The sequence below is a fragment of the Chlorocebus sabaeus genome, chromosome 20 (genome assembly GCF_047675955.1).
Source record: "Chlorocebus sabaeus isolate Y175 chromosome 20, mChlSab1.0.hap1, whole genome shotgun sequence".
NCBI lineage: Eukaryota > Metazoa > Chordata > Mammalia > Primates > Cercopithecidae > Chlorocebus > Chlorocebus sabaeus.
Window position 1 is genome coordinate 116,721,980 of NC_132923.1, and position 18,959 is coordinate 116,740,938.

The 18,959-nt window shown below is 46.7% G+C and overlaps 1 long non-coding RNA gene across 2 annotated transcripts; it reads left to right on the forward strand.

Annotated features, from left to right (window-relative positions):
- The first annotated feature begins 2,819 nt into the window (after nucleotides 1–2,819).
- On the forward strand, nucleotides 2,820–18,959 carry LOC140709277 (uncharacterized). Of its 2 annotated transcripts, XR_012089765.1 has the most exons (4): nucleotides 2,820–3,389; nucleotides 6,135–6,226; nucleotides 16,395–16,543; nucleotides 18,207–18,959. It is a non-coding gene; the product is annotated as an uncharacterized lncRNA (long non-coding RNA). The 2 variants fall into 2 exon arrangements; XR_012089766.1 differs by lacking the exons at nucleotides 2,820–3,389; nucleotides 6,135–6,226 and adding an exon at nucleotides 12,084–14,720.

Below are 18,959 nucleotides of genomic sequence, written 5' to 3' on the forward strand. Positions count from 1 at the left end.
GCCCCCATGATTCAATTACTTCCCACTGGGTCCTCCTCCCACAACACATGGGGATTACGGGAGCTACAATTCAAGATAACATTAGGATGGGGACACAGCCAAAACATATCAGAGAGGAAAGATGGAGATGGACTTCTAGGGAGAGGAACTTTCCTAAGATAGGTGAGTTCAAGGAATTAAAAGAGGACGAGTGTGACTGGGGTAGAGTGAGTAGGGGGTGAATGGTGTCAGCAGAAGGCAGGGTCCAGGCCTTGCAGAACCTTGCAGGCAGTAGTAAGAATCTAGAATTTTTTCCATGAGGGATGGATAGCCACCAAGAGGTTTTAATCAAATTTTTCTCTTAAAAGAGGGCTCTTCTGGTGGTTTGGGGAGGGATGCCCATAATGGAGGTTATTATAGCAACCCAGGTGTGGTAGACTGTATTATTTGTCTTTGTTTCTTCCTCCTTTCCTGCCCCTTGTCATGGCTTTCTTTCCATGGGAGGAATATACTTTTCTGCCCCCTAGTCTTTAGGCTTAGGCATGTGACTTGCTTTAACATTAGTTAAATGTTAGAATGTTAGTAGATGGAATGCAAAAGAGGCTTTAAAAGCATTTGCATAGTTTGGCTCACTCTTTTATGCATCTGCCACCTGCCATGAGAAAGACATGCCTTGGGTAGCTGCTGGTTCACAGAGAATAAGGAGACCTATAGAGAAGATCAGAATCTGATCTGTAGCCCAGAGAACTTTCCCAAATGACCCACAAATCTATTGGCAAGAATAACACATGTTTGTTGTGGCAGGTCAATGGGATTTGTGTGTTGTGGGGGGAGGTATTTGTTATGCAGCATTATCATAGCATTAGCTGACGGATACACAAGGTAAGAGATAAAGTTGGCTTGAATTAAAGTGATGGCAACAGGGCTGGAGAGAAGTGGCCACATTTAAGCTATATTTTACAGTTACCAACATATAGGTGGCATTTAAGTTCTGGGGTGGATATACCAGTACTAAAGTGTGGGATGACGAAAGGGGCCAGGATTAATCCTTGAGGGATTCCACCCATTAAAAATTGGAGGTGTGTTAGCCTGCTTGGGCTACCATAACAGGATATCACAATCTGGGTGGCTTAAAACACAAATTTATTTTCTCACCACTCGCAGGACTGGAAGTCCAAGATCCAGGTGCTGGCAGAGTTTGTTTCTGATGAAGCCTCTCTTTCTAGCTTTCAGATGGCCACCTTCTCACTGTCCTCACATGGCCCTTCCACTGTGAACACATACTCCTGGTATCTCTTCCTCTCTTTGTAAAGACACCAGTCCTATTGGATTAGGGCCCTACCCTTATGACCTCATTTAACCTTAACTCAAGCTGTGCTGTGGTTACAGGGGGCAGAAGAGGGTGGCCTCCATCTGCATTCTATCTCCAAATAATGTCACATTGGGAATTAAGTCTTCAACATATGAATTTTAGGGGGTGGCGGGGGGTGGGAAGGCAGTAATAATTCAGTCCACAACAGGTAGATTTCCTAAGTGCAAGGTACCAAATGCAAAACCAAAAGCTAAAAGACCACTTAAGACTTAAATGGGTAAGTCACAGAGCATCACATCCACTATATTTTATTTGTCAAAGTAACTCTTAGAGCTGGTCCAGATTCAAGAAGGTGGGGAGAATAGATTTCATCTCTTGGTAGGAGGAGTAGCAAAGTCACATTTGCAAAAGGGCATGTGGGATGGGAAAGATTGTGTGCCCATCTTTGGAAGCAGGCATCACAGAGCCTTCGAGAATGAGTGAGTAGGAACCTGCCAAATTCTCCCTAGACCTCTGGTCACCACCAAGGGACTTGACAGTTATCTGGAGGCAGAACCACTTGTAGGCCAAGACATCCTCAGGAGAACTTCTTCTCACCCTCCTTTAGTCTAGCTGGTTATCTGAGAATATCTGCACTGAAACCCACGTCATTTCACAGCTCTGATAAGGACCTAGAATTGCCTTGACTGTGAAAATAATGGACCCCCTGGCATCTTCTAAAGGTTGGCAGTTACCTTGGATGTCAGTACCCATCCCTCCTCATTATGATCAGACAGCCCTGATGCTCCTGGTATAAGCACTCCCTTCTCTGCCATGAACGGGATTGGTGGGGCTGTCAATCAAGGTATCCTTTCCAATGCCCACCAAAGAGGTGGACTCAGAACCCGAGATTGCTCTGGAGTTTAAATAAAGGGAGTCACACAGGGACAGTGACTGTGTGAACAAAATTCACCCACAGGGCCCTGGCAGATGCCCTTTTGCTCCTGCTACCTGGATTTTTGGTTTCCTCTTTCTGAGATCTGGCTTGTGTGTTTGTTTCAGTTTTCCTTTAATCTGAAAGCTTTCCCTCATCTTCCCAATGAATTTCTTACTTGTGGATTTCTGTCTATGCAATCAACGATCTGTAACATTGACCTTGGCTGCAGAAATCTTGCATGTCTTTGCTGGCCTTCGTAGCATGAAGAAGCTTAGACTCACGGAAGACCTCTCTTCAAGCTCTCCTTTGGGGAGGGGGAGTTAGAATGTCCCCCTTTTAGACAACTTGGAGGCATTGCATAGCTTCCTCCCTTGCAGAATCTTGATTGTCCCTTCCCGATTGCCTCAAAGGCTGCAGGGGGAGGGTTCACAGACTGAATATGATAGCGCCAAAGGTTGCAAGTAAACAGGAACTTCAAGCAAAAGGAAGGCTACTGGATAGCTCTTTGGATGGCAGCCTTGGCAGAGTGGCCCAGAAGCCACTGCCAGAGACTCAGGGAAGAGTTGGTGAGGGAGAAGCAGAGGTAGCTCTATTTTTCAGATCAGTAGGGAGAGTGGGGCACCAGTAATCAGGGAACCTGGGTTCCCCGACTCACTGGCTATGTGACCTTGGGTGGCAAGTCATTATGATGTTCAATTTCCTTTTTGTCAAATTGAGGGTAAGGATAACACTGCCATGCAAAAGTGGTTTTGGAGATTAGTTCAGTTTCTATAGGCCAGAGTTTTCTGGAATTTGGTACTCTTATTTCTGGTGCAACTTCAGATACTTTTACTTGGTAGAAACAAATTTTATTCTAACAGTTGCATGTTTATTTCTATGGATTTCAGCATGAATGATGAGCATACTACGGCTGCAATTTTGTGGCTATTTTTCAGGAAGAGGTCAGATTATAAAAGTTAGTCACTTTAACAAAAAATATTAAGTAAATAAAAGTATAGGAGGAAAAAGGATGTGGCAATCAAAGGAATGCATTTATAAATAGGGCGCTTACAGAGGTGAGTATTGGGGAGACAAACGTGACTGGAGAGAGCGGACAGGAACAGTGGAAAGCAAGGCCTGGCTGAATCAGAGGTCCCTGGGGTCAGAGTTGAACACGTCTGGAATATTCCACCTCTGGCAATGGTGAGTAGGTGTCAGAGGCTCCCACCGAGCAGAGACCTCTAGACTGGACTTCTGTCCACCTCCTAATATCGTAGGGTTGTGCCTGCTGTGCTTTGGGAAAAGGAACTGTGGTTCCCCACCCCCTAGGACAAGTGGTTACAGGGGGCAGAAGAGGGCAGCCTCCATCTGGGTTCTTTCTCTGAGATTCCTTCTCTTAAGTGGGGCAGTGGCAGGAACCTCAGGCTTCAGGATCAGGCAGGGCTGGGTTTTGATCCTGGCCCTGCGAAAGTCACCTCGCTGCTCTGAGTCTCGTTTCTTCGTCTGTAAAATGGGAGTGATAAGAGTTTTTGAAACATGTGTTCCCCACCTAATTCCCAAAAAGATTTGGAATGGCAGCTGATAGGGATTGTCATGGGCTGGTGAGCTCATGCAGCCTCCAAAGGAGGGGATGAGACAGCACCTAGTGCAGGACTCAGTAAATGTGCACCTTCTTACATTGCTCATACAAGGCCCACTGAAATCCCCAGGCCTCCGTTTGTCTGTCTGTGGGAGCAGTGGCCACGGGAAGGCTGAATGGGATGCTCACCAAGATTCCTCCCAGCTTGAGGACACATGCGGTGGCTCATGACTGTAACCCCAGCACTTTGGGAGGCTGAGGTGGGCGGATCACCTGAGGTCAGGAGTTGGAGACACAGTCTGGCCAACATGGTGAAACCCCATCTCTACTAAAAAATACAAAAATTAGTGGGGCACAGTGGTGCATATCTGTAGTCCCAGCTATTTGGGAGGCTGAGGCAGGAGAATTGCTTGAACTTGGGAGGTGGAAGTTGCAATGAGCCGAGATTACACCACTGCACTCCAGTCTATGTGACAAAGCAAGACTCCATCTCAAAAAAAAAATAAAAAAAGAGATTCCCCCCAGCTCAAACATACCCTCCTTCTAGATTGCTCCAGAAGGCTCCTCTGTGGTCCTCACCTGTGTGGCAGCCCTCTTCTCCATGCTAGTCTTTATTCTGCTCTGAACAGAACTGGGCAGTAGGGGTTTTGAAGATCTTCCCATTTCCCCTTTCTTCCTATCTGTCTCAGGGTAGCGGGCTTAGGATCAGAGAGGCATAGATTGGAATCCCAACTCTGTCACTGACCAGCCTGGTGAGCTCATATAAGCTCTTCAATCTCTATGTGCCTCAGTTTCCTCATCTACAAAATGAGAAGACAAATAATGGCTTCTTAGGGACTTTGTAGTGAGGAGAAAATGAGACAAGGAACTTGCAAAGGTCCAAGAGGATCCCAGCACAGAGTGGGTGGCCCTGACATGCCGGTCCCTTCCCTTCCCGGCAGAAATTCAGTGTCTCATGTTCCAAAATCACATCCCACAACCTCTCTACACCCTCAGTGACAATTCCAGCATGTTCTCTCTCTCTCTTTCTGCTGTGAGCACTGTGGGAGGTGAATGAAGACAGGAAATTCCTGTGTATGTGTGTCCAGGGCTCTTGGCTGGGAGTGGAACTGGGGCAAGGGGCAGCTGACTGGGAGGAGGGCCTTGGCGTTGGCCAGAGAATGCAGTTAGCACTGATGAGGCCCAGGGCTCCCTCTCCATCTGAGCCTGTTAACTCGGCCACTGCCTTCCTCTCAATAAACACTTTAGCAAGGCACCAGCCTGAGGTGGGGTGGGTAGGAAAAACAGGAGTCAGTCATTAAGATGAACAACAGCTCTCCCCTGTTGAGGGCTTAGCAAGGTTATTCTGAAAGCTTTATTTGCATTCCTTTATTTAATCTTGATCTTTGTTCTTTAAGAATGTATATTAATACTAATAATAACTGCCATTGTTTAGTAGTTACTTACACTGCTGCAGGCGCTGTGTTAAGTACTGTACACACATTTTCTCAATTATTCCTCTAACAATTCTTTGAGGCAGGTACTATCACTATCCCCACTTTACAGGTCAGAAGACTGAGGCTCAAATAAGTAACTTGTGCTAGACCAGTGCCTCTCACATTGGAGTGTGCCTGTGAAATACCTGAAGACCTTGATAAACTCTAGATTGTTCAGCTTCAGTGGGGCTGTGGTGGGGCCTGAGATTCTGCACTTCTAATCAGGCAGTGTGGATGCTGCTGGCCATGAGCCACACTTGAGTAAGGAGGTCCCAGACCACACAGCTGCAAGGTGGCTGATCTGGGCTCTGCCCCTGGACACACCATCGCACAACTGAATCAAGTGTGGGGCTAACTTCAGAACAGCACTATAATGAGGGCACAAAGAGAATGTCAGAGAAGACGAAGAAGGGAGAGATTGTTTCTGAGCAGAGGATGAAGGAAGACTGCATGGAGGAGGCGGTGTTTGAGTAGGCCTTAAAGGATGGGTAGAATGTTGACAGAGATGGAAGGGAAAGGACATCTCGGGTCAAGGGAACCCAAGAGCAAGAACAGAGAGAGGGAAGGGGGGACGTGTTTGAGAGATACTATGACTCAGCATGGGGTATGTAAGCATGGGGTATGTATGTAATGGGTTGGAATGTGTCCCCAAATTCCCATGTCTAAGTCCTAACCCTGGGCACCGCAGAATATGACCTTGTTTGGACATAGGATCACTGCAGATGTATTCAGTTAAAATGAGGTCACGCTGGAGCAGGGTGGGCCCCTAATCCAATATGGTGGGTATCCTTATGAAAAGGAGAGATTTAGACACAAGGATGCACGCTCAGGAAGAATGCCATGTGCACACTGGTGTGATGCTGCCATGTGCTAAGGAGCTACCATGTGTTCCAGGGGGAGTGGCGTGGAACGGATCCTTTCCCGGTGCCTACGGAGGGAGCATGGCCCCGCCAACACCCTGATCTTGGACTTCCGCCTCCAGAACTGTGAGACAACAAATGCCTGTTGTTTAAACCACTCAGTTTGTGGTATTTTGTTACAGCACCCCTAGCGGACTCATATGGGGTGTCTGTTGGGTGCCTGTTGTGTTTGTATTGGCAGATGACCTCAAGGGAGAAAAGCTGTTTTGTGTCTTAGGAGCTGCACTTTTAGCCCCAAGAATACCTCTTGTCTCAAAGGGAAGTAGGTCAGGGAGTGGCTAATGGGAGAAGCTCATTCCCTACTGGCTGGGACCTGGTTGAAAGCACAGGTACATGAGGGTGGCTTCCCACTTACAAAGAGCAACACAGACACACAGCTAAGGCATAAATCAAAACATTTCTAAGCACTAAAGTGGACAATTTAAGTTTTTCTTCTTCACTGAGAAGGTCATAGGAGGGGAAATGGGGCATGAACTACCGGATACTGAGTCCTGCTATGTGTCAAGGACTATGCTAGGCACTCTTGATGATTTAATTTCATCTTTACCGCACTCTTAGCAGGAAGGTCTTGTTATTTTCATGTCACAGAGGTTGGAATCGAGGGTCAGAGCATTTGATCACTTGGCCAAGGACCCACAGATAGAAGTAGCACAGCAGACGTTGGGCCCCGGTGGTGTGCCTTCTCCTGTCCCCTTTCTCCCGTTACAGTGGGCACAGTGATGGGAAAGTTGACCCAGAGCTGGGCCAGGAGTTGAGGAAGGAAATGAGTCCAAGATCAGGAGGTGGGTGGAGAGATCTGCCCACAGAATTTTTACCATGTGAGAGAACGGCCTCCTTATTGTCCAAGCTACTTTTAGTTGGACCGTCTGTTATGTGCCACCAAAAGCATCCCAACAGAATCAGTGGCTTAAAATGAGCCAGGTCTTTAGGTATGTGATAGATCGTAAATGCTGATAAACAATAACCCTCTTTCCCCACCCACATTCTGAACCAACTGAGAAATAAGCACCAGAGAAAGGCAGATGGAGCCCCAAACATCACCTTTACTAAAGATAAAGCTGCTCTGGGAGAGATAGTGCTCTGTGGGGAAGTGGGTTGCCTTATGTTGTACTCAGAATAGGCAGACTCGCCCACCTGGGTGTAGGCAGCATTGGGCCGTGGCAGGGACTGGAAGAGCCAAGCAGAACCTAGCTCCCCGTGGGCAGCTCATACCCAGGAGACAGTGGGGAGGAAGGGGCTGGGCTACTGCCACTCAGTTCCTTAGCCCAGACTCACCAATGAGATAGGTCACGCAGAGGGGAGGGTACGTGGGGGGGTGAGACAGTCAGCAGAGTCGTGATAGCTCTGCTCCTGGAGGACTTGTCAAGAGTGGGGAAGAGGCTGGGCATGGTGGTTCACGCCTGTAATCCCAGCACTTTGGAAGCCTGAGGCGGGCGGATCACTTGCCGTCAGGAGTTCGAGACCAGCCTGGCCAACATGGTGAAACCTCATCTATACGAAAAATACAAAAACTAGCCAGGCATGGTGGTGCGGGCCTGTAGTCTCAGCTACTCAGGAGGCTGAGGCAGGAGAATTGCTTGAACCGAGGAGGCGGAGGCTGCAGTGAGCCAAGATCACACCACTACACTCCAGCCTGGGCAACAGAGTGAGACTCCAGCTCAAAAAAAAAAAAGAAAAAAAAAGAATGGGGAAGAACTTTTCTTCCAGAAGGATAAAACAGGAAGGAAGGAAGGAAGGAAGGAAAGAAGGGAAAGGAAGAAATAAGGAGGGAAGGAAATAAGGAAGAAAGCGATAGAGAAATTATATAGCATAAACTTATTTTTGTTTTAAAAAAAGGGAAAAGCTGCATGTGTGTATGTGTTTGTGTGAATACAGATAGGCATGGAAGTGGCTACAGCAAGATTGCCCCAGGGGGAGGGTGGAGAAGTGAAGGAAAGATGACAGGTGGTCTCTAATGGGGTGGAGGGCAATGCTCTGCAGGGCTCTTGACCACTAGGAGCTGCCAGTCCTGTGGGAAAGCTCAGACAAGTTTTAGGACCCTGCCTGGAAGGTGAGATAGGATTATGGGCTTGGGCTGGAACTGGATGGTGCAGATGTTTGGCGGGAGACTGAAGAAGTCTGAGGAGGGTTCACAGAGGAGATGGACACTGATTGGGAGGCTGAGAGTATAGACCAGCAGTTCTCAAAGTGTTGTCCCCAGACCAGCTCCATCCATGTCACCTGGAGACCTGTTAGAAATACAGACACTTGGGACTCCAGATCTGCTGAATAAGAAACATGGATGACGTTTTAACAAGCCCCCTAGGTGACTCTGATGCCTGCTAGAATTTGAGAAACAGTCATATAGAAGAAGTAGCTTTGGAATCAGACCCACATGGGTTTAAATCTTAGCTCTGGTTCTAATAATTCTGTGGCCTTGAGCAACGCAAACAACTTCCATGAGCCTCAGGTTCCTCACTGGGAAAATAGGAATGATTGTCCTATTTTATACAACAATTATTACTAGGTATGTGTCAAGCACTGTCCTTCATACTGAGGTCCAGAGTTGAAAAGTCATGAACTCTGACCTCAAGGAGCTGTCAGTGGGGTGTAATGAGAGCCAACATTTATGGAGCATCTGCTTATGTGCCAGACATTATGCTGAGTGCTTTACGCACATGGTCTCATGGAGTTTTCACAATGCCCCTGTGAGGTTAGGACAATTATTATCCCCATTTTCAGATGAGTCTGAGTGACTCGCCAAAATGCACAGAGCCTCTGAGTGTGGACAGCTGAGAGCCAGACACAGGTTGTCCAACTCCAGAGCCCAAGGGAAAGAAACCTCTATGTTGCTGAGCAAGTGGGAAGTACGCCCAGCACAGAGGCTCCCTTCCTGGAGAGGAGAGATTAGAGTTGTGAGAGGAGTTCCAGGTAGTGAGGGTGTGAACCTGCCTTGCTATCAGGGCGCTCTCCTTGGCTGCTTAGATGTGAGTGAACCTTTTCCCACAGTTTCATGCCTATTTCCTAGGGTCTAGTTTTACAAAGCTTTTAAGCGTTTGGCCCAAGGCCACAGCCAGAATTCTAGAACAAAGAACAGGTATACTACATTCTCCAGAAAAATTTTAAATGTTTAAGAAAGAACTGAGTGTGGAGGACATGTAAGAATGCAGCTACAACGTTCCAGGGCCAATGGCATGAAAGCATCGTCACACCAAAGCATCGCCGCCATGTTGAATTATTGGTTGTGCTTAACTTTGGTTAATCACTGTTTGCCCCTCCCTACCTTTACTACCCTGTGCTAGATTCATCATCTGCTGTTCTCTGATTTGCTCTGGGTCCCCAGAGGCTGGCCACTGCAAATCCCATCTATCATCTGTGCTTGGCTTTGGCTTCCAGTAGGAGGTACCAAGAGGAGATTGGAAGGAAGGAAGAAAGAGAGATTGGAGCCTTTATCCTTCCCACTCCTACCTGCCTGGCTATGGTGGGTCTTGCAGTGGCCACAGCCCCTGTGGAGTTCCCTCTTCTGTGGCTCCAGCTCTCACCAGCAGCTAGTCCTTCCCCTTGTGCCTTAAGGTCTTGTCCTTTAATGGTGACAGTTTTCTGCTATTACCAGAAAGCTATTCACTATCCCTTATGTCTTCCATTAACCCTGCCCACACCTCAAAAATAGTCTCTTTATTATGCTGTCTTCCCGGTAAACCTTTTGGGCACTCCTTCTGTTTCTGAGTGGGATCCTTGCTGATGCAGACACCAAGGCATGCAGTTAACAACAAAGGCTAGCATTTATGGGGTGCTCACCACATGCATGGCCTTGTTCTAAGTGCTGTGCATGTTTTAACTCATTTAACCCTCCTTCTGGAGTAGATGCCTTCGGGCATTATTCCCGAATGGATGTTAGTTATTCTTGGCCAATGAACTTCGGGCATGGTTCCAGAGGAAGGAAATGGGATGATAAATCAAATGGAAGCTCCTATAATATCCAGCTTTTATTACTGTGCCGAAGAAAGTGATGTTGCAGAGGCCAGGTGCCTTTCTCAGTGATATCCTCTAGTCTGGTTTACTTTTGCACGGCCCCCCAAACAAGCTCTTTGAGTGCTGGAAGCATTTCCCATGTGGCTGGGTTCCTCCCAGGACCCCAGGCAGGGCTGTGGAGCCAGCAGCAGAAGCTCCAGGAGCTCCTGTGGACTGGTCGTTTGGCTGATATGTGTGGCTGAATGAAGAGATGCTTTTAGAGCAGCTGCTGCCAGGGGAAAATTCCAAGTGCAGAATATTATTATTAATTATCACAATTGCTCTTTCGGCTGCAGGCACTGTGTCTGCTTAGAAGGAAGAGATAAGGCATCCCTGCCAAAGTAAAAAAGACTGATTAATGCTGACGGATTTTGTCCTTTGAGAGGAGGCTGCAGAGTGTTATTATTTTTTTAATGACTTTGAGACTGAAGGTTTTGTTGTTGTTGTTGTTTTTTGTTTAAAAACCTAGACTTGAGACTTGGCTTGGTGCAAGGCTGTGTGTCCTTGAGTGAATTACTTAACCTCTCTGTGACTCAGTCTTCATTGCTTAAAAGAGAAGAAGTTAGAACTAGGTAATGTCTAAGACTCCTTCCAGTAGCTCCCCAAAGATGCTGGGCAGTGCAACACTAAGGCCCCACTAAGTAGAGTGGGTTTACTCACTCTTCTACTAATGGGGCACTCCCAAAAGCTAGTGCACACCTGCCCCTGGGTTCTTCAGTATGTGAGAGTAGAATTTGTCCTACTTCTACTGCTGTAACTGAGGCGAAGGTCATGGCCACGGTGGGGAGAGGGACAGAGTTCAGGGCCTAACACAGAGTTTCTTCTTCTTTCTCCCCCAACCTCCATCTCTTCTCTTTCCTCCTTCTTCTCCATGATCACAATAAGAGCTATAACAAGGGCAGCAACAGCAACCTCCAACTGCCGTGCTGGAGCCCTTCCATGGTGCCCAGTCTCTCTTATCAGCACTCTATAGAAATCCATCCTTTTAATCCTCATGATATCTCGATGAGGGACATATCATTTTTACTCTTCCTTTGCTGATGAGCGAGTGGCGGGATGGAGTTTTAAAGTCATTTCTCTGAGTTCACACAGCTAGGAAGCAGATCTATTCTCACAGCTGGAAAGACGTTGAGAGCCACCAGTTCTCAACACTGGCTGCACATGGAACCATCTAGGGAGTCACAGTACTGATGCTCAGGTTGCACCCCAGAGGTTGCGATTTAGTTGGTTTGGGGGTAGCAGCTGGGTATTTGTGGGGGATTAACTTCCCCCAGATGATTCTAATGTGCAGCAAGGTTTAAGAACCACTAATTTAGTCCAATTACCTATTTTACAGATGAGGGAATTGGGGGTCAAAGAAGGGAAGTGGATTTCCCTCGAGCGTGGGCCTGCCCTGCAGCCCCCCTGGTGGGAGAACTGGGGAAGAGACAGCCTGAGTTTAAGGAGCTCATTTTGCTCTTTGCAGTCCCCTCAGAGCCCAGTATCTTTGGATCTCCCTGGGATATCCCAGGAGTGATCCCCACTGTCTCCCTACCCCAGCCATCCCTTTGACTAGGTTGACTCCAGTGAAGTCTTGGGGTAATTGAGGGACCCCAAGGAAGGGGAAAGGCAGAGGAGATGGAGACTTTCCTGGGGTCGGCTCCGGGGACTTAATGATCTTTTACTGTTGCCCGAAGCCTTTGTTCTCATCCTCCTCAGCATATGATCTTCTGAGCCCATCTACACAGGTTTGAACTGGCAGAGATCAACAATGTCTGAGCCACCCTGAGCACTGGTGTTGAGGACACCAACCCCAGGCCGGAGAAGCCAGGAACTTGGTCTGAAACAAAAAACGTAAGAGTGACCGACAGTCTAAGAAGTGCTTCCTGTGGGCCAGGCACCATGAACATTGTCTCATTTAAGCTTCACAAATACAAGAGGGAAATATGGGAAATCTGATGTTTCGATTGTGGAAACAGAAGCCTAGAGAGGTTAAATGATTGCCCAGAGTATATCAACTAGTAAGTGACAGATGGAGATTTGAATCCAGGTCACTTGCTGATGTCAGTCTAAGTGCCACCTCCTCCAGGAAGCCTTCTCTGAACACCAGAAGAGTCCTTCTGTACACTCTGGCATTCTGTATGTGTTACTTATCTCCCTTTATAATCAGTCACTCATCAGTGCAGCTCTGCTCTTCCACTAGACTGTAAGTTCCTTAAGGCGGACTGTTTTTGCCCACACACCTCCAGCCCATCAATATGTATTTGTTGAAAGAAAGAAAAGGCAAATGGTCCAACCAATTCCAAAGTCAATGCTTCTACCCACGCCACAGTTTCACAGATTTCCCCAAAATGTATATCAACTAGTTAGAAATGGTCTCCAAAATTAGCCTATTCTAAGAAAGAAGGGTTCCCAGAAGGAGAAAGCCTTGGAGTCCTTGCTATATTGAGGATAGAGAGATACTGGACGCAGTGGCTCATGCTTATAATCCCAGCACTTTGGGAGGCTGAGGTGGGCAGATCACCTGAGGTCAGCAGTTCAAGACCACCCTGGCCAACATGATGAAACCCCATTTCCACCAAAAATACAAATATTAGCCAGATGTGGCAGCACATGCCTGTAGTCCCAGCTACTTGGGAGTCTGAGGCAGGAGAATCACTTGAACCCAGGAGGTGGAGGTTGCAGTGAGCCAAGACCGCGTCATTGCACTCCAGCCTGGGCAACAAGAGTGGAACTCTGTCTTGGGGGGAGAAAAAGAGAGAATACCTGAAAAATTTTAATCCAAGAAGGAGTCCATCAAAGTTGCAGATCCCTTATGGCTCTTTATTGGGCCACTGGAGACTGAGTGGCCTAAGCCGCACAGAGGGAGAGCTCGCCATTCAACTGGGTCATCAAAATTTCCTAAGCATTTGCTATGTGCCAAGTTGCAGCATTTAGCTACACAAAGCAGAAGCCCATCCGGTGCATTAACCAAACTGGAAATTGTTTTTTGCATCTAACAACCATCCAGATGAAGAAAGACCTAGAGTACTGCAGCTGCTCAAGGAGATTCTGAGGACTCAGGATTCCTCCAGACACCTGCCCAGCTATCCCCAGTGTGTCTTGCATCCTTGTGGTCTCAAGATGACTGTTCCACCTCTATGTGTGGAGTCTAAGGTCCTAGGTGTGAAGATGGGGTAAAGGTGGTTGGAAATGAGGGCCAAAGATAAAGAGCCCCCTGGGGTTGACCTTTCAACAGGAAAACAACAGCTTTGCTAGAAGCGCACCCTATAGAGTCCAACTTGCATCTCACTGGCCCAAACTGGGTCCTATGGCATCTGAGCTTCAAGGGAGTCTGGGACACAAATACCTTTAAATAAGCATGTTGCCCACCTGGGATTCTATTGGAAAGAGAGATGGGAAGGATGGATATTGGCTAGGTCACTGGCAATACCTATCATCTAGGCTCTGTTCTAGGTGAGTAGAATACACAGATGACTAATATATATGCCCCCCGCTTCCACCATGGGGCATACTGCCTTGCAGAGGAGTCAGTCATGGGAACAACCTTTTACAGTACAACAGAGCACAGATTAAGTAGATTACCTGGGGGAGCTGGAATAGCTATCAGAAAGAAGATGACGTTTGCTAGGGATGACAATGGGATAGGAATGTCCAGGGAAACCCACCAAGGGCTTGACCTTTCAAAAGCTGGTCCCCCAAACACCCTGTTGGGATCACCCTACTCTGAATGCTTTGCATCCACCTATAACTACCTCTATTTTTCCTTCTTTGTGATGGATCTTGGAAAATGAGTAGGAGTTCTCCAGACAACAGTGAGAACTTTCAAACTCTGATTACCATGTATCTTTCAGCCTCAGTTTTTGGGATTAAGACATTCTGCATGCTTTGCTCCAGACAACTTACCATTCCCACATATTCCATTCTCTGTTATATCTCCATGCCCTTCTACAAGATGGTTTTTTCTGCCTGCAATGCCCCTACCCTTTCATTCTCTAGGATATGGCTCTCCTGTGGTGGTGACTCATCCGCGGCCAGCTGTTTAGAGGGCGAGAAAGGACTTCATCTGAGTGAAATGTACGCAGGAAGATGGAGAGCAGTCACACAGTCCCACTGCAGAACTTGGCTTTGCTGGTCTTAGAAACGAGGGAGGAGGAGAAATGACAACCAATCATCTGCGAGAACACTGATACATCAGCTGATGCCCACAACAACCCTGTGTGGTAGATATTTTTATGTCCTTTTGAAAGCCTGGGAAACCGGAACTCTGCGAGGTGAAGCAATTTGCCACCCTCCACCCCACTGCAGAGCAATAAGTGACATATTTAGATTTGAGTCTTGCCCGTCCAGTGCTGAAGTCCATGGTCCTTTCATCAAACGACGAAATCTTCCTGGTGGCTTTCCTGGTCCTGGGTTCTGCCTTCTTTCTGGAGGTCAGCCCTTCCATCTGGAGGTTTTACTTCTGGCTCTGCAAGATGAAGAGCTTCTACTTTGAGCTTCCCTCCTACCCTTCACCCTCATCGTGAGCTACAGCGGTGGTTTTCAACCAAAAAAGAGCCTAGGGACATCTTTGATTGTCACAAAAGGGCAGGTGAGATGCTACTGATATCTAAGAAAGGAGAGGCCAGGGATGCTCCTCAACACCCTGCAGTGTGCAGGACCACCGCACCCCTGCCCAATAAAAATTATCCCCCCATAAAAATTATCCAATAAAAATTATCCCCCCAATAATTATTTTATTATCCCAATAAAAATTAACCAGACCTGTAATTCCAGCACTTTGGGAAGCTGAGGCAGCCAGATCACCTAAGGTCAGGAGTTCCAGACCAGCCTGGCCAACATGGTGAAACCCCATCTCTACTCCAAATACGAAAATGAGCTGGATGTGGTGTCACACGCCTGTAATCCCAGCTACTTGGGAGACTGAGGCAGGAGAATTACTTGAACCTGGGAGGCGGAGGTCGCAGTGAGCTGAGATTGTGCCATTGCACACCAGCCTGGACAACAGAGCAAGACTCCGTCAAAGAAAAAAAAAAAAAAAAGAAGAAAAAAAAAGAAAAGAAAAAAAATTAGCCCAAAATATCAGTAGTGCTGGGGTTGAGAAACCCGTTAGTCTCCCGTATTCTTCCCAAACACCAAGAGAGCAGGTTCTTTCTGTAAGGTTTCCTGAGCACTTTTTGCCATATTCTCACCTCCCTTTGCTGACTCAGTGCAAAGCAGCAAGCATACCCTGTGCTTGTTGGGTTTTCTGCTCACATGGGTTCTCCCTTCTTCACCCATGTCCTATATTCTTGTTCATTGTAGTTCTATTCTTTGTAGTTCCAATTATTATGAAGAAGTTGGGCTCTAAAGCCAGGTTATCTGGGGTTTGAATTGAGAGCCTAGGCCTTACCTGGGACAAGTCTTTGAATTCCTCTGAGACTCAAGGTCCTCATCTTTAAAATGGAGATAAAATAGCATAAACCTCTTTAGGGTGGTTTTGAGGCTTTAATGGGATAACTTATGTAAATCGGAGTACCTAGGCAGATGGTAAATACTCAATATGTATCTGGCATTATTATTATTATTATTAACCTTATTTGTTAGTGTTTTTTTTTTAACCATTTCATTTCCTTGAAAGGCATCTGGGATGGGGAAGGAGGAAGACACCAGAGTGGGGTGCCCCGGAGCACAAATCCCAGCTCTGCTAACTTGCTGGCTGTGCCTGAGTCCTCATTGGTGAAGCTGGCATAATAATATCACTTCATAACTATTTTTTTGAGGCAGGGGTCTCGCAGTGTTGCCCAGGCTGGTCTCAAACTTCTGGGCTCAAGGAATCCTTCCACCTCAGCTTCACAAGTAGCTGGGGCTACAACCCCACACCATTAAGCCTGGGCTGACTTCATATTTCTTGCCAGGATTAAGCCAGTTAACTGTCTGACACTTAATAGGTGTTCAGCAAATGTTAGCCACCCACTCTTTCTATTTCTGAGTCTTCCTGGGCATTGATAAATGGAGCTTCTGACGCATCTTATTTACATCAAACTTGTAGATTATTCTTGCCTGAGAATAATTAGGGAAGGCAATTTCTCTAGCCCGGGTGAGGCAGGACTGAGATTGTGCTATCCTTCTCCAACATGGTATCAATAAAGCTTTGGTAAAACTCAATAAATAGACTCATTTGGCCATCTGCAGTGGAATTCAATACTGAGAGCATTGTTTAGAAATGGCATTCCTAGCCTGCGGGAGGTGAAGATGAAAGCTCATTTGCTTCATTTCTCTGTAGGAGTTAGCAAGTGGAAGAGACGTGCTTTGACAACAGTTGGGGGAAAGAAGGTGTCATGCTGAAATCTTCCACATAGCCCTCCAGACCCGCTCTCCATCCCTCTTCACCCTGCTCCTGCCGCAGAAGACTGGACCGTGTGGACCACGCCAGTGAGTTCTGCCATTTGTGAGCCTTGCCTGGCGTGGGAGGGAAGAGAGTCAGGTGTGGGTATTTATTTCCCTGCCCCCTTCCCCGCAGCATCACTGCAAGCTGGCTAGTCTCCAAAGATCACAGCTTTTATCCAGGCAACTCTCTCTCCACAAAATGTTCTCTCTCTTCGGCTTCCTGCTAACTGTCCTCTTCCCTCTCCCTGGCAGCCGAGGGTGGTACTGGTTCCCCACTGTTGCTCGCCCCACAGTGCTGCACCCTCCCTATGTTGCCCCATACCCTGCCCACATCTTTCCAGGTAGTCCTTTTATTAAACTCACCTCAAATTATGCAGATTGAGAGTGGCATCTTATTTCTTGCTAGCGTGTTCATGGATAATGTAATGGACATTCCATTGAGTATTTTCTTGCAAGTTCCTGGTCCACTTTGTGGTGATTGCATATGAGTTTGCTAGAGCTGCTGTAACAAAGTCCCACAGATTGGGTGGTTCAAACCACAGAAATGGATTTTCTCATGGTTCATGGAGGCTAGAAGTCCAAGGTCAAGCTGTTAGCAGAGTGAGCTCCTCCCAAGGACTGTGAGAGAAGGATCTATTTCAGACCTCTCTCTTGGCTTGTAGATGGCCATGTTTTTTTCTGTGTCATCAAACTGTCTTCCCTCTGTACTTGTCTATGTCCGAATTTCCTCTTCTTTTAAGGATACTTGTCATATCGGATTAGGACCCATCCTAATGACCTCATTATAATTGAATTACCTCCTTAAAGACCTTATCTCCAGATACAGCTATACGATGAGGTACTGGAGGTTGGGACTTCAAGATATGAATTTGGGAGGGGATGGGCACGCTTCAGCCCTTAACACGGTGGTTGAGAAATGGGAATGTGATTATTGGGCAGGAACAAAACATGTTGAGGTCCTGAAGATACAGCAACATTCAAGAGTGAAGAGGTCCCTGCTTTCAAGAGGCTTACATTCTAGTGGGAACGGGTGAAGCAGGAGCAAGAGCTCCACAAACAAACAAATCTGTATATACCACAGCATTCTAACAATGACAAGTCCTGGAAGGACAAACCTGGTGTACAATAGAGGGACTGCACTGAGTTGACTTTAGCTAGAGAGATGGAGGTGGCCTCTCTAAGGAAATCTGAAAGCTGATACTCAGAGGAGAGACAGGAATCACCATCTGAATACCCCATTTGGGTGGAACATTCCTGGAAGAGGCAGTGTGGTCAAAAATAAGGAACGAGTTTTTCATAATCGCCATTTTGACTGGCATGAGATGGTATCTTACAGTAGTTTTGATTTGCATTTCTCTAATGATCAGTGATGTTGAGCTTTTTTCATATGTTTATTGGCCGCATGAATGGCTTCTTTTGGGAAGTGTCCATTCATGTCTGTTGCCCGCTTTTTAATGTTTTTTTTTTTCTTGTAAATTTGTTTAAGTTCCTTGTAGATTCTGGATATTAGAACTCTGACAGATAGGAACGTTTTTACACTGTTGGTAGGAATGTAAATTAGTTCAACCATGTGGAAGACAGTGTGGCAATTCCTCAAAGATCTAGAATCAGAAATACCATTTGACCCACATCTCATTACTGGGTATATACCCCTCAAAATGTAAATCGTTCTATTACAAATAAACATGCATGTGTATGTTTATTGCAGCACCATTCACTACAGCAAAGACAAAGAACCCAAATGCCCATCGATGATAGTCTGGATAAAGAAAATGTGGTACATATGCTCCATGGAATACTATGCAGCCATAAGAAGGAACAACATCATGTCCTTTGCAGGGGCATGGATGGAGCTGGAAGACGTTATCCTCAGCAAACTAATGCAGGAACAGAAAACCAAACATCGCATGTTCTCACTTCTAAGTGGGAGCTGAACAATGCGAACACATAGACACAGGGAGGGGAAAAACACACACTGGGGCCTCTTGGAGGCTGGAGTGGGAGGAGTGGGAGCATTATGAAAAATAGCTAATGCAGGCTTAATACCTAGGTGATGAGTTGCTAGGTGCAGCAAACCACCATGGCACATGTTTTCCTAGGTAACAAACCTGCACATCCTGCACATGTACCCTGGAACTTAAAATAAAAATAAAAATTTTTTTAAAAAAGGAATGAGGCCTTTCCATCCAGACAGCAACTTCTGCTGTTGCAGAAAGAGAGAAAATTCGAGGATCATATTGGTTTTTCTGGGGAGAAACTTTAAAAACCAGATCAAACAAGCCTCGCTGGGGTATGTGAATATCCCAGGACACTGCGGCACGTGACTGTCAGCTCTGAACTTAGACTTTGCCTTTATCCCCTCTTCCATGGGCGTGGCCAGGGAGGCACCCAGAAGAATCTAGGGCAGAGGCTGAGAAACAAAGTTTGGCTCAGCTCCATCCTGTTTTAACCGTCAGGCAGT